Below are 13,190 nucleotides of genomic sequence, written 5' to 3'. Positions count from 1 at the left end.
ACTCGCTAATCTATCCTGCGAAACTTAGAGTACAAGGCCCGGGCAGACCATCTTTCTTTGTTGACGCGAAAGCGGCTTTGCAATATTCTAAACAACTGGCAAGAGACCACAAAAATCAGGCACACTCTGAGGAACCGGAAACGCAGGAGAGACTAAGTGACGTTGAGTAAATTTTGGAGGTGCGGCTCAGAAAATGCACCGGGTCTCAGCGGTGACCGCCTGCAGGTGTCCGGACAGCCTGACTGGAGAACTGAGGTTTTGCTGTGTGCAGATAAGTTAACAAGCTCAAACATGCGCATGGGAGTGGGGGGTCCTTGAGCGGTCACACCCAGGCCAGCGCTCGATCGCCCTGGCAAAAGTACAGGGTTAGTAGGAGACCAACCTGCGTACCCCTAGGGACGATTCCCATTGCTTTGTTATTGAAGAGGAATGGATGCTATTCTGGTAGTTGGGGGGGGAGTGTAGGGGGGAGATTGCACAACCTAATTGGGGGGTTGGAGCGGGTGGGGACTGTGATGATTTCAGGTTGGGGTGTTATGTTGTTTTATGTTTGATTTTAAGCGACAAGTCGAATGCAGCGAATAATTACACTGCGCTGGATGCTGGAAAGCACGGGTTGCCTGGTTGGCAACGACATCGTACAACGCACTGTGGCTGGTTGGGCAAGTTGCAGCCAGGGAAATGGTTGGGATGTGCCACACTATTCACCTGGGGACAGGAATATGGGAAGATGTGTGGATATAACGCGATACGGGGAACATATATCTCATTATTGCAGACGTGAAGCAGATAAAATGTTTAACCTGGAATGTGAGAGGCATGAATGATAGACGAAAGGCTAGGTTGGTGCAAGCTTTCTTACTAAGGAAGGATATTGACCTGTGCTTTCTGCAAGAGACTCACCTGACAGCCAGCGCCGCTCACTTGCTCAGACACAATAGATGGGGTGAGATTGTACACGCATCATATTCTAACTACTCACGTGGGGTGGCGATCATGGTAAAACGGGGTCCACAATGGAAAACGTTTGAGGTAATCAAGTATGATGAAGGCAGATTCATACTGTTGGTGGGGACGCTATGTGGCATGAGAATAGTGTTGGTGAATGTTTATGGCCCTAATGACGACAACCCAGATTTCTATATTGATCTATGGCATAAGATTCAGTCTCGTGGCCCGGCCGGGATTATGTGGGGTGGGGATTACAATGTTGTGCTGCGGACACCATGGACAGACAGGGGGCAGTCAGAGAACACCACCCTAGGGCAGCAGAAGCGCTGGGTGATATCATACAAGACGCGCAGTTGGTAGATTCATGGAGGGAGATACACCCCGGGACCCGGGAGGGTACATGCTTAACGTTGCATAGAGCAGCATGGTCCAGATTGGACTATTGGCTTCTGTCCAGGGATGTCCACACCTTAACAATTGAGGTAACACACCTGCTGCAATCATTGTCTGATCATGCCCTGGTCTGTCTGACACTGTCTACCCCATCACAATATGTCCAACCATTCAGTTGGAGATTCCCTTCCCGGGCACTCCGAGATCAGGTATTCAAGCAAGAACTAAGAGAACAGCTGGAGGAGTACTTTGAGCTCAATGAAGGCTCAGTGGATTCCCCAGGCCCACTGTGGGAGGCTTGCAAGGTGGTGACAAGGGGGTACTGCATGTCGTTGAAAACTGGGGTACTCAGATCAATAAGAGACACCTTAAGCAAACTAGAGCCCTACTGACTGAAGCGCCAACGGATAGAGTTTGTGCTGATTTCAGAGTGAAACTTAATCAATACCAGGAAGAGGCAGACAGGGAAGTGGCATATCTAGCCAAGGATAGTCAGGCTAGACGGTATGGGGAGGGTGACCGGGCTGGGCGGACATTGGCGAACATGCTTCGAGCACCGAGAGGGATGGACTATGTATTGGAACTTAAGGATGGGGGGGAGGGGACACGGTCAGAGAGCCTCACGCAATACTCAAAGTCATGACTGATTACTACACAGCACTATACACTTCCAGGGTGACGCCGGACGACCAGGTCCTAACAGATTATCTAGACACAATAGCCTTAGCATGGTTCAACAATGGTGCCAGACAATACATGAATTTGCCGTTCACTCAAGATGACATTAGAGCGATCATAGCTAGCCTGCCACCAGGCAAAGCGCCAGGCCCTGACGGGCTAACGGCAGACTTCTATAAAGAATATTCGGATATCCTGGTGCCCAGACTGCACAGGGTCTTTGAGAAAGCAGTTGAATCAGGCATATTCCCACAGTCGATGCGCGAGGCAATGATAATCACACTGCTTAAACCTGAAAAGTACCCCACTGACCCGGAATCCTATCGCCCACTCTCGCTAATAAATATTGATGCCAAAATTTATGCAAAGTTGCTCGCGGACCGCCTTAAATACATGTTGCCACAAATAGCGCTCTCCGATCAATCGGGATTTGTATTGGAGAGATCCACTTCGCATAATTTGAGGGTACTGTTTGGGCTCCTGCACTACCATAGACCCCAAGGTACAAGCCGCAGCCGCATTATTAGATGCGACAAAAGCGTTTGATTCCCTTGAGTGGAAGTTTCTGCTTACCCTTTTCACCAGTATGGGATTCAGTCCGCAGTTCGCCAAACGAATCAGCATACTATACAACAACCCGACCGCCAGAGTGCGGGTGAATGGGCAGGTCTCAACCCCTATCCCTATTACCAGAGGGACCAGACAAGGGTGTCCGCTATCGCCATTGCTGTTCGCTATTGCCACCGAACCACTCGCGGCACGCATGCGTCAACATCATACTCAGCGCAGCATTGGCTTTACATCGCGCGGCCTGCTCATTTCCATGTATGCTGACGATATCACCATATACATGATGAATCCAGCAGAGAACTTTGACCCGCTGATGAGAGAGGTGGTACGGTACAGTGGGCTCACTGGTATAAACATAAACTGGTCGAAATCGGTTATGCTGCCATTAACGGACGGTACACATAAATGTCACACTGAATTCCCGATAGATTGGGTCGCGGATGAAGTCAAATACCTAGGAATTAAACTGAGCCGCTCTATCCAGGATATTTGGCTATCGAATTTCGGGGTGGCAATGGATTGGCTTGAGAGCAAAGTGAAGAAATGGAAGACACTCCCGCTATCACTGACGGGCCGCATAGCTATCACCAAAATGGTGGTGGTCCCCAAATTTCTTTATCTATTTATAAACATACCCTTGCCCTTAACTATGGCGTTTTTCCGCCGCCTTAGATCTGCTGTAATTGAACTGGTCTGGGCGGGAAAGCAGCCTAGAGTGGCCTGGAATCTTCTTACACTCCCATTCCGCCAGGGAGGTCTGGCAGCTCCGAATTTTGAGCTGTATGCATATAGTGCGCAGGCCCAATACCTGCACTACTGGCAACACCCAATCCCTTATCAAACGCACGTGGCAATAGAGACTGACGTAGCGGCACCCTGCCCCCTAAAGGCAGCGGCGTACAGGAAATACAAACGATCACAAGAGGACATCGATACTGTGGAGGTGGTGCGATGGGCGTGGTCGGGTATCGCAAAAAGGGCGGGTGTAAATGAACTATATGCCCCGAGCATGCCATTGGAGGGTAACCCACTACTGGGGCCTCTCACGGACGCGGCAGTAGTACGGAGGGCGCAGGAATGTGGCCTGAAAGTAGCGGGCGACCTGTACCCAGAAGACATTTTCATTACATTGCAAGATATGATTGCGTCGTCTGAACCGACGGCCTCAGAACTACTACTATACTATCAACTCAGGGCGGCGTGCAAACACAGGTACCCGGTGTTCCCTGCGGCCCCACCATCGCTAGCGGCACTGGAGGACATACTCTCAAACACCTCCTCACATAAGTTGATAACACGCATCTATAGGGCCACACAGAATGCAACACCTGTTCCGCACATTGACTCAAGGGTGCAATGGGAGGCAGAAGCAGGCATTAGTATTACAGAAAAACAATGGACATTTTGCTGCACACAACTTGAAGCGGATAAATGAAGTTGTATCCATGTATGTTCACTGGGAGCACTGCTCACTGTTTTACGACACTCGCTTATAGTTGTTTCTGTTGGTTACCAAGTTGTGTACAAATGATAAAGCCTTGCACGGGTGTAGGTCATGTATCCGTATAGATGGTGTAATGCTATGTCAATAAGCTGCCTGCCTCCGGGTTGTTGGCTAAATAGCAGTGTACACGTTGATGAGAACAATAAAGGTTTTGAAAAATCAAAAAAAAAAAAAATGATTGTATAAATACTGTAACTAAGATGGAACCAGTATACTGTATATTATAATATTATAGAACATATAATATAATTACAAATAACCAAATACATTAAATATTCCAGAAATGGAAGCTCACCTTATAGGAACAGATATCTTAACCCACCCGTCCTACAGCTGCATTACCACAGTGGCATGACTCCAAGCTGTAGCTCTGCACAAATGTGTGGGTGCTGTTCCACGTTGCTGTCAAGCAAATCGTTTGCAAAGGAACATCTGCAAACAAGGTTAGGCAAGGTGTATACCGCACCTGGCATAATGTTCTATAGCCCTCAAATGTAGAAGTTTACTAGCAGTGGAGTGGCAAAACATAATTGTTGTAGCAAAAACATTTTGTAATGGTTGCACCTGTCACTGAAGTACCTGGTGTGGATTATCCCTATGAAAACAATATTTGATCCGTTTGCCATATTTGTTTAGTCCGATATAAACAGAATTATCTGAGTGTAGATTTAGGACACTGTTTGATGTCTGGGGTGAGGAGAATTTAGCTGAAGATGTTGGAGTTGGATACAAAAAGATATGAAGTATGCAAGGCTAATTGCAATACAACTGTGATGGAACTTTGGGAATAAGATAAAAAATGTACTTGGAAACACACATTCCTTTAGAGAAATGCAGAAAGGCTGTTGTATTGCGAAAACCTTTATTTATGACTGTGCGCACTGAAGCGATGGTCCATAGTAATGCGGTCTTCCCCCTGAGAGACTTGAAGGACACTTTGTGAACAGGTTCAAAAGGTGGTTTGATGAGATGAGAAAGAACGATATTAGACTGGCATTGTGGAGGAGGAGCTAGTACAGGGGGGAAAGGTCAAAGAAATCCAAATGGAAATGTTTAAGTACTCTTTAGTACAGAGAGAGAAGAGGATAAACATCCGTATATGTGAAATGAATGTTGGGAGACATATGCACTGATCTAGCAAGAGATGGGAGATAAAGCAGCGTTTACTCCAGCGATGCTTCCAACAGTTGTAGGGTACACTGTTGACACGATAAGCAAAATTTAATTCCTTTTAATATGGACATTTTGCTAGTTATTTCTACTCTTGCCTTCTATAGGCTATCCCTGAAGGTATGAGGAAGATGGAGGTAATAATAACCAGCAAAATGCTGATGGGGCCATTGTCAACAGACAAAAGGCAGTGATGTTGACGAAGGCCCGTCACCAGGCAATGGTGGACGGTAGAATTCTGTGGAGCTGCAAAGCTAATACATTTTTGACGTTGTAGTGGGGGGCGCCGTTGTCAATGTCATTAGCATCGTCATCGAGATAGTGAAGGCTTTAGATTTAGGCCTTGCTGTCAATGAGTATGTGGAACATGTAGAAGATCGAACTTCATGTGAACTAGTAGGAGTCGTGTGCTCTGACCGCGAAGCTCCTGAGAAGAGGTCTTTGCGCTTCTCCTTTGAACTGCTCTTTTGCGAGTTGCATGAGTCTTTTAAGGAGCTTAGAGAGGGTTTGGAGTATGTTACTCCTTTGACGACATCCTTAGTTGAAAGCTTTATCGATTTCTCAAAAATTAGGTGGGAAGCCTCGGTATGAGCTCAAAAAGGTAAGAAATCTGGATGATCAGTTGAAAACGTATTTCCATATGGCCATGGGAGTGGGTATCTGCTGGAATAGAACTGACATATTAAGTTTTCCTTTATCTGAAGAGATCATGAGATGGTTTTATGCGAAAGTGGAAATATTCTATATATAACCGATTGGATCCTGTCCTAGGTTCTGGCGGCTGATCTTGGATTTGTTGAGATCATCTGCTTACGTTGGATTCATGTAGGGCCTGCGAGATATCCCATGGGTTGAGATCTAGCTCTACAGCTGTGGAGCTTGTTGTGAAGGCGTACTTAAACGAGTACCTTCTAGATTGTTAAGATAATGCATGCTGGCTGATTATCTGTTCTTTACTAGTATTGAATAGCGAGCTATTGCTGTTGATGTGTGAAGTTTTCTGCACTGCAGACCCTTTGTAAAAAAAATATTTTTTAATTAAAGATAGCCCCCCGTACTGCAGAGATCCTTGTATTTATCAAGAAGAGGAGTAATGGGGAAAAGATGTAATGTCTGTGAAAAGTGAGAGAATTGACCCCACCACTTGTATTTCAAATATTTCTATGGTGATGTTCCAGAAGTCCTCAAAAAAACCTTTCTGTTTGTAAACCTGTTCTTGTAACTCATCCATTTACGATGTCATCCAGAGTTGCGCAAGAGATACTGGATTAGCTGTGAAAGATATGGTGCACAGCACTCAGTTGCACAGGCATGTGTTTTGAAGAAATTGGTTGTAAAAAGTCTCTGCTAGTTTTGAGCGAGAGAGAGATTTAAGTTGTCATAGATCTAGGTCATGTCGTGAAACAGTGACTGACTTCAGATCATTGAGAGGAATATCATGCTGGAAGAGTAATGTAAGAGCAGCTTTGTTACTTTGGATGGTTCAAACAGCATAGGAGGGTTTAGCCGCCAGTACTCCATGGTTGGGAAATAGCTGATCACCTTAAGTTAGTACTGGTGGTAGGAGTCTATAGAGAATGTGTGAAGGTGATGCGAGGCCGAATGGTAGGACTCGGAATTGGCAATGGGTGCGCTATCTTGGAAAATCAGAGATACTTCCAATGTTTGGGAAGCGTGGGAATGGGGTCATACGTGTCTGGTAAGTTCAGATATGTGTATAACGTGGGCTGTGAGAGAGGACCCATTTGAAAGGTCTAGGATGGGTCCCCATTTTTCAGTAGGAACTGATAGCTATATGGGAGTACAAAATTTGGTCTACTGTTGCATAGCAAGAGGAATGCTTCTTTGTTTAATAATTTAAAAGAAGGGGGAAAACTTATCCTTAGCTGACTGGTACTTCATGAATCTATAGGGTTAGGCACAGGTGTCAATTTAATATCATGTTAAAGAAGTTATCTTTTGCCAATGGGGAATGAAGTAGGAAAGGTGCGCACCCAAGGGATGGGTGGGGATTGAAGGTAGGCGGTACCTGACTGAGGTCAGTATTTGAGAGCTGTCTCCCGACCGCCGTTTGTGGTGGTGGTAGGCGGGGGCTGCCAAATGCGGTAGATGATCTATTGCTGTTAGTAAGAGTGGCTGATATGCGACTGGAAGGGCAAGAACTAAAGGAAGTACTTCCTAAATGGTGAGAATGATTAAACTCGTGCCTAAGGGAAAAAGGTAACCTTTGAAGTGAAAGGTGCCAAGGGATGTGGCTGTGTTTGACAGTGAGTACGGAATAGGGTTTGGGAATTTTATGTCCAGAATCTTACGCTAAAAGTGAATAAATATTTTACTTTAAGCCCTTTGTGACAGCAAGACTGCCGACCCTGCTAGCTGACGGACTACTGCATATCTTGTGCACAAGATGTAATAGTGCATTTATTGTATACAACATTTGTTGGTTATAGTGCTGAAAATGGTAAGTGTAGTAGTAAAACGGCAAGTGATAGTTGACTTAGTGGAAAAACTTCTGCTTAAATAGTAAAGGTTCATACCCTCACAATTTAGAGTGACTGTTGAAGAGGAATTTTAGAGAGATGTAAAACCTCTTGGGACGCAAAAATTCCGATCATGGCGAGCCACTAACAAGACCGGTAAATTCTCTAGCACCTTATATACTCTTATGTATTTGCCGCAATAACAGTGCAATTGGCTTGGTTTACAATCTATTCTTATACCTTCTCTGAAATTATACAATCAATATGGGGATAGAATACGTTGAGGTCTTAGTTTGCACTAGAATGTATTCTAAGAAACAATCTGTCACTATTACGGACATTAACAGTTGGAAACAGATAGCAGGGTTTTTTTGTATTGTTTTTGTTTTAACTGTTGTATATAATTTTGAATGCAAGTCCACCAAGGTATGGTTGGGGTGGGGCAGTAGGTAGTTAAACATTTCATTCCTGGTTACATACATTAGTTAGTAAGTTAAATCATTTAGTGGTTGTTAAATGAGGATCTAAGATCATCCTTTGGAGACTGTCGAATATCAGCGTGCTTGGTGAAGGGAAAGGTTGCAGTGACAGTATGGTCTTTGAAAGTATGTCATATAATTGTATACAGAACTTGAAGGATAACGACTGCCGAATAAGTCAAAAAACACAAAACAACTATGACATACCATCCCGTTATATTACGTGTACCTGGAAGCCTTGATAATAATGCTGCCTCCTGATATGATTGACCCTGATAGATTATATGCACTAGAGAGGGACCATGTATTGGTGTGGGAAATACTGGTGCAGACGCAATTTGCTCAGGCGATGTTACAACACTTGTCAAAGGAGATAGCGCACAGAATTCATTAGTTGACAGTATTGTCGATGAGCATCTCTGCTGACTACCACAGCCATAGACTCTGTGGACCACAGCCATCGTCGACCACCGCAGGACATCGCCGTCATCGAGCACCATTGTCGACAGCCACCGCCGGCAAGTAGTGGATGATTGTTTTTGTAAATTTTAACTTCTTTACAACTCTTTAAATAAATATCTATTGCAGTCAAACATGATCAAGTGAATCCTATACCTTGATGTCCTCAGCGCACGACATCGCCATCGCCATCCCGGACGGATACAAGATCACCCGAAGGGACCGCGTCAACCAGACAGGAGGAGGCATCGCCATCGTCCACAGGAACACCATCCGCATCACAACCAACACCGACGACACCCTCAAAGCCGCCGAACACCTGCACTTCCAGATCCACACCGACCCCTAGACCACCCTCAGAGGCACCCTCATCTACAGACCCCCGGGACCACACACACAATTCTCCGAAGACATCGCCGACTTCATCAGCCCACACGCCCTCCCCTCCGCGGACTACATCCTCCTCGGGGACCTGAACTTCCACCTGGAGAACAACAACGACCGCAACACCACCACCCTGCAGGACAACCTCACCAACCTCGGTCTCAAGCAACTGGTGACCACCCCCACCCACTACGCCGGACACACACTCGACCCAGTCTTCTCATCCAGCAAGGACATCGCCTTCAGCCACACCACCGGACTCCACTGGACGGACCACAGCTGCGTACACTTCAGCTTCAGAAGGACCACGATCCACCAGCAACAGGTTGCACGCAGAAGCTGGAACAAGATCACAGCCGACCAGCTCGCCGCTTCCCTGAGCCAGAGCCCTCCCGCCATCGCAACGAACCCCAGCCAGGCCGCCAACAACCTCACGAAGTGGATCAGCAACTGCGCAGACGACCTCGCCCCTCTGAGGACCCCGCCCAACAGACCCGGCAGCAAAAAAGCCCCATGGTTCACCGACGAACTCAAGAGCTCCAAGAAGAACTGCCGAGCCCTCGAGAAAGCCTGGCGCAGAGACCCAACACCAGACAACATGACCACCCTCAAGATCGCCACCCGAAAACACCACCAACTGATCCACGCCACCAAGAAAACTGCATTCAAGGACCGACTGGACAACAACGCACACAACAGCAAGGAACTCTTCAACATCGTTAAAGAGCTCTCCAACCCCAACGCCGGAAACAACGACATCACCCCTTCACAAGACCTCTGCAACTCCCTCGCCTCCTACTTCCACAACAAGATCACAGACATACACAACAGCTTCAGCTCACAACCGACGCACCCCACGACCGCACCTACGCCCCCCACCACCACCCTCCTCGCCTGGCCCCCGATCAGCACCGAAGACACCATCCGCACGATGAACTCCATCCACTCCGGATTTCCAACCGACCCCTGCCCTCACCACGTCTTCAACAAGGCCGACTCTGTCATCGCACCCCACCTGCGGGACATCATCAACACCTCCTTCAACACCGCGACCTTCCCGGAGAGCTGGAAGCACGCCGAACTCAGCGCTCTATTGAAGAAACCTTCAGCGGACCCCACCGAACTCAAAAACTACCGCCCCATCTCGCTCCTCCCGTTTCCGGCCAAAGTCATCGAGAAGACCGTCAACAAGCAGCTGGCTGCCTTCCTCGAGACGAACGGATCCCTCGACCTCTCGCAGTCTGGCTTCCGGGCCAACCACAGCCCCGAAACCGCCCTCATCGCAGCCACCGATGACATCCGAGCCCTGCTCGACAACGGAGAAACAGCGGCCCTCATCCTCCTAGACCTCTCCGCGGCATTCGACACTGTCTGCCACCGCACCCTAGTACAGCGCCTCTGCAACATTGGAATCCAGGAGAAGGCACTAGAATGGATCATCTCCTTCCTCGCCGGAAGGACACAGAGAGTCCTCCTCCCCCCGTTCAGATCAGAAGCCACCGAAGTCATCTGCGGCGTTCCTCAAGGCTCCTCGCTCAGCCCCACCCTCTTCAATGTCTACATGAGCCCCCTCGCGGCCATCGCACGCCATCACAACCTCAACATCATCTCCTACGCCGACGACACCCAGCTGATCCTCTCCCTCACCAACGACCCCGCCACCGCCAGAGCCAACCTGCACGAGGGGATGAAAGACGTAGCCGAGTGGATGATGAACAGCCGCCTGAAACTGAACTCAGACAAGACGGAAGTCCTCATCCTGGGCTCCTCGCCCTCCGCCTGGGACGACTCCTGGTGGCCCCCCGCCCTGGGCAGCGCACCCAAACCAACAGACCACGCTGAAAATGCACTCCTCAATGGGAAGAGCGCCATCGGCAAGGCAATGGTCAACGGTGCAGTTCAATGGGACGTTGAGATGCCGTTGATGTTGACATTGACGTCATTGGCGTCGTCAAGGCAGAGGAGGCCTTAGATTTAAGCTCTGCAGTCGACAGGTCTGTGGGGCATCATGAAGCACGAGCTCCAGGATAAATAGTAGGAGTTTAAGCCTCAGACAGTAGTACCTGAAGAGAATGTTTCAGCGTCTGGAGTAACTTACTCGTTTGACCTCTTCTCTTTTTTTACCATCTTCGTCAGATGTAGTTATTGTTTTGATGCCAAGAAATGCGCCCTTCCATCTTTCCTTATGTGTAGTGAAGGACAAAGTACATGATAAGGGTAGAAACAAAAACCTGAATACGGAACACAAAGGGAACCCTGACCCTAATAAAAGGATATCGGGGAACAACCCACCAGGGAAGTCAATAATATTAACAACATGAACGGGAAGTTCCCATTACTCTAAAGGACAAATAAGTTCCAATATAAAAAGCGCTTTTTTCTGCTTGTTGGTTGAGAATGTGGTTGTAGTTTATAGTATCTTGATGTATCTGGTGACCTTTGGATGTGTGTATGCTTGATGGTATGAGTGACTATTGTATATAAAATGTTTTTATTGTTCCTTGCTGTTCTGGGCTTACGCTACATTAATTATGTATGTCTATAGAATCCCTGAAGTAATGAAGTATAAATATTTATGTATATGAGAATAAAATAATTTGATATCAGCAGCTTGTTCTGTGGGCAATTGTTTATATTGGAACTTATTTGTCCTTTAGAGTAATGGGAACTTCCCGTTCATGTTGTTATTATTATAGAAACAAAAACCTGCCTTCCTTGTAGAAATTATGCATGAAGATGTGTTCTCCCATGACAGCCTCAGGGTCTTGATTCTTGACATCCCTTTTTTGGCGTTTCAAGCATTGTAAAGATAAAAAATTAACTTTTCAATGCTCATTGGTAGATAGCCGAGCAGAGCTCAGGGGGACTCCCTTCAAAAGACGCAAAATAAAAATCTGAGGGACTTAGCCTCAGTTGAGAGAGTTCTAGAGGGTGCTGTCACCAGATTGGTTATGCTTCAGTTAGGTCCTTTTTTCAAAGAAGGACATAAAGAGGCTATTGAACGGTCTCTTTTCCCTTGCCATTATTGCCTATTATAGTGATACATACTGCTTTAATACAGAACCATGGACTTCCACTTCAAAGCCAGGGAATGATTCAAGCATGTAAATCTATGAAAGATCCAATACTGGATAACCTATTATTACAATTTCTAACTATAACATCACTTTAACCCTTTGTTTTTTTTTCAAAAATATATTCACTCAAAACACCAAAGGTTAAAGATAAGTTCTTGTTAGGATAACTTTATTTATTATTTCAATACAAACCCTACTTAAACTATACAAATATTAAAAATTATAAAGTTATTATTACAATTTAAATTTATTATTTATGCACAACCTTCAATTTAGTGTAAGTCGCACACCTACGTACACATTCTTGTCAGCTCACTCGCCACAGTACATTAACTATAACATGCCCTTTCTCCATGCACTGGTTATTCCCTTGCATATTATGTGACTTATAGCAAGTGAAATCATAGCATTCACAACAACACTTATATTTATCTCAAATGATTCCACTATAAGCAACGTCACTCTACTCCACTCCACTACATTCTTTTTTGTGTCTCAGGTTTTTTTCTTTTAAATCTTTATTTTCCCTCCTTATTGTTATTTAATATGGTATTGGCTTCTTCAAGTATTGAATCCAGTGTGATGCCAAGATGTAAGGCAAAGATGGAAACTCCAGGTGACTTACTGTAGGTCTTATGACCATGATCATCGCAGCTTGGTGGTAATGCCTTAACATGAAGTCTAGGACAAACATTAAGACTGGTCTCTGCAGATGTATTATCACCCTCCCACCCTCACCTAATAGAGTGTATAGTTACATATGTATTGTAAAAGCAGAAATAAGGAACAATTGGTGACTGGGGGTTCAATCTATGTGTAATCAAGCCCTATTCGCTGCATAAGAATGTTATAGTGGAATGTAGAAAAAAACGCGTTTCCGACATCCAGCATTGTGGCGGTCTATAGTTATGAACCTGGGGAGGGATACCCTTCTGGAGAATGGAAAATCCACAATAGTTTGCTGGGTTTTGGATTCAAGCCCAAAGGTCAAAGCAATGCCATTCTACTTATGATCACTACACACACTACATCTACTGCTTTAACT

General features: G+C 46.1%; 1 protein-coding gene across 2 annotated transcripts in view; it reads right to left on the bottom strand.

The window, feature by feature from the left end:
* Positions 1-13,190, bottom strand: part of LOC144784260 (mitochondrial Rho GTPase 2-like) — a 1,917,079-nt gene that overhangs the window by 1,475,942 nt on the left and 427,947 nt on the right. The gene's annotated exons all lie outside the window — the stretch shown is intronic.

The sequence above is a fragment of the Lissotriton helveticus genome, chromosome 10 (assembly GCF_964261635.1).
Source record: "Lissotriton helveticus chromosome 10, aLisHel1.1, whole genome shotgun sequence".
Classification (NCBI taxonomy): domain Eukaryota; kingdom Metazoa; phylum Chordata; class Amphibia; order Caudata; family Salamandridae; genus Lissotriton; species Lissotriton helveticus.
The sequence above is the reverse complement of the archived record's forward strand: the minus strand, read 5'-3'. Positions and strand labels throughout refer to the sequence as shown.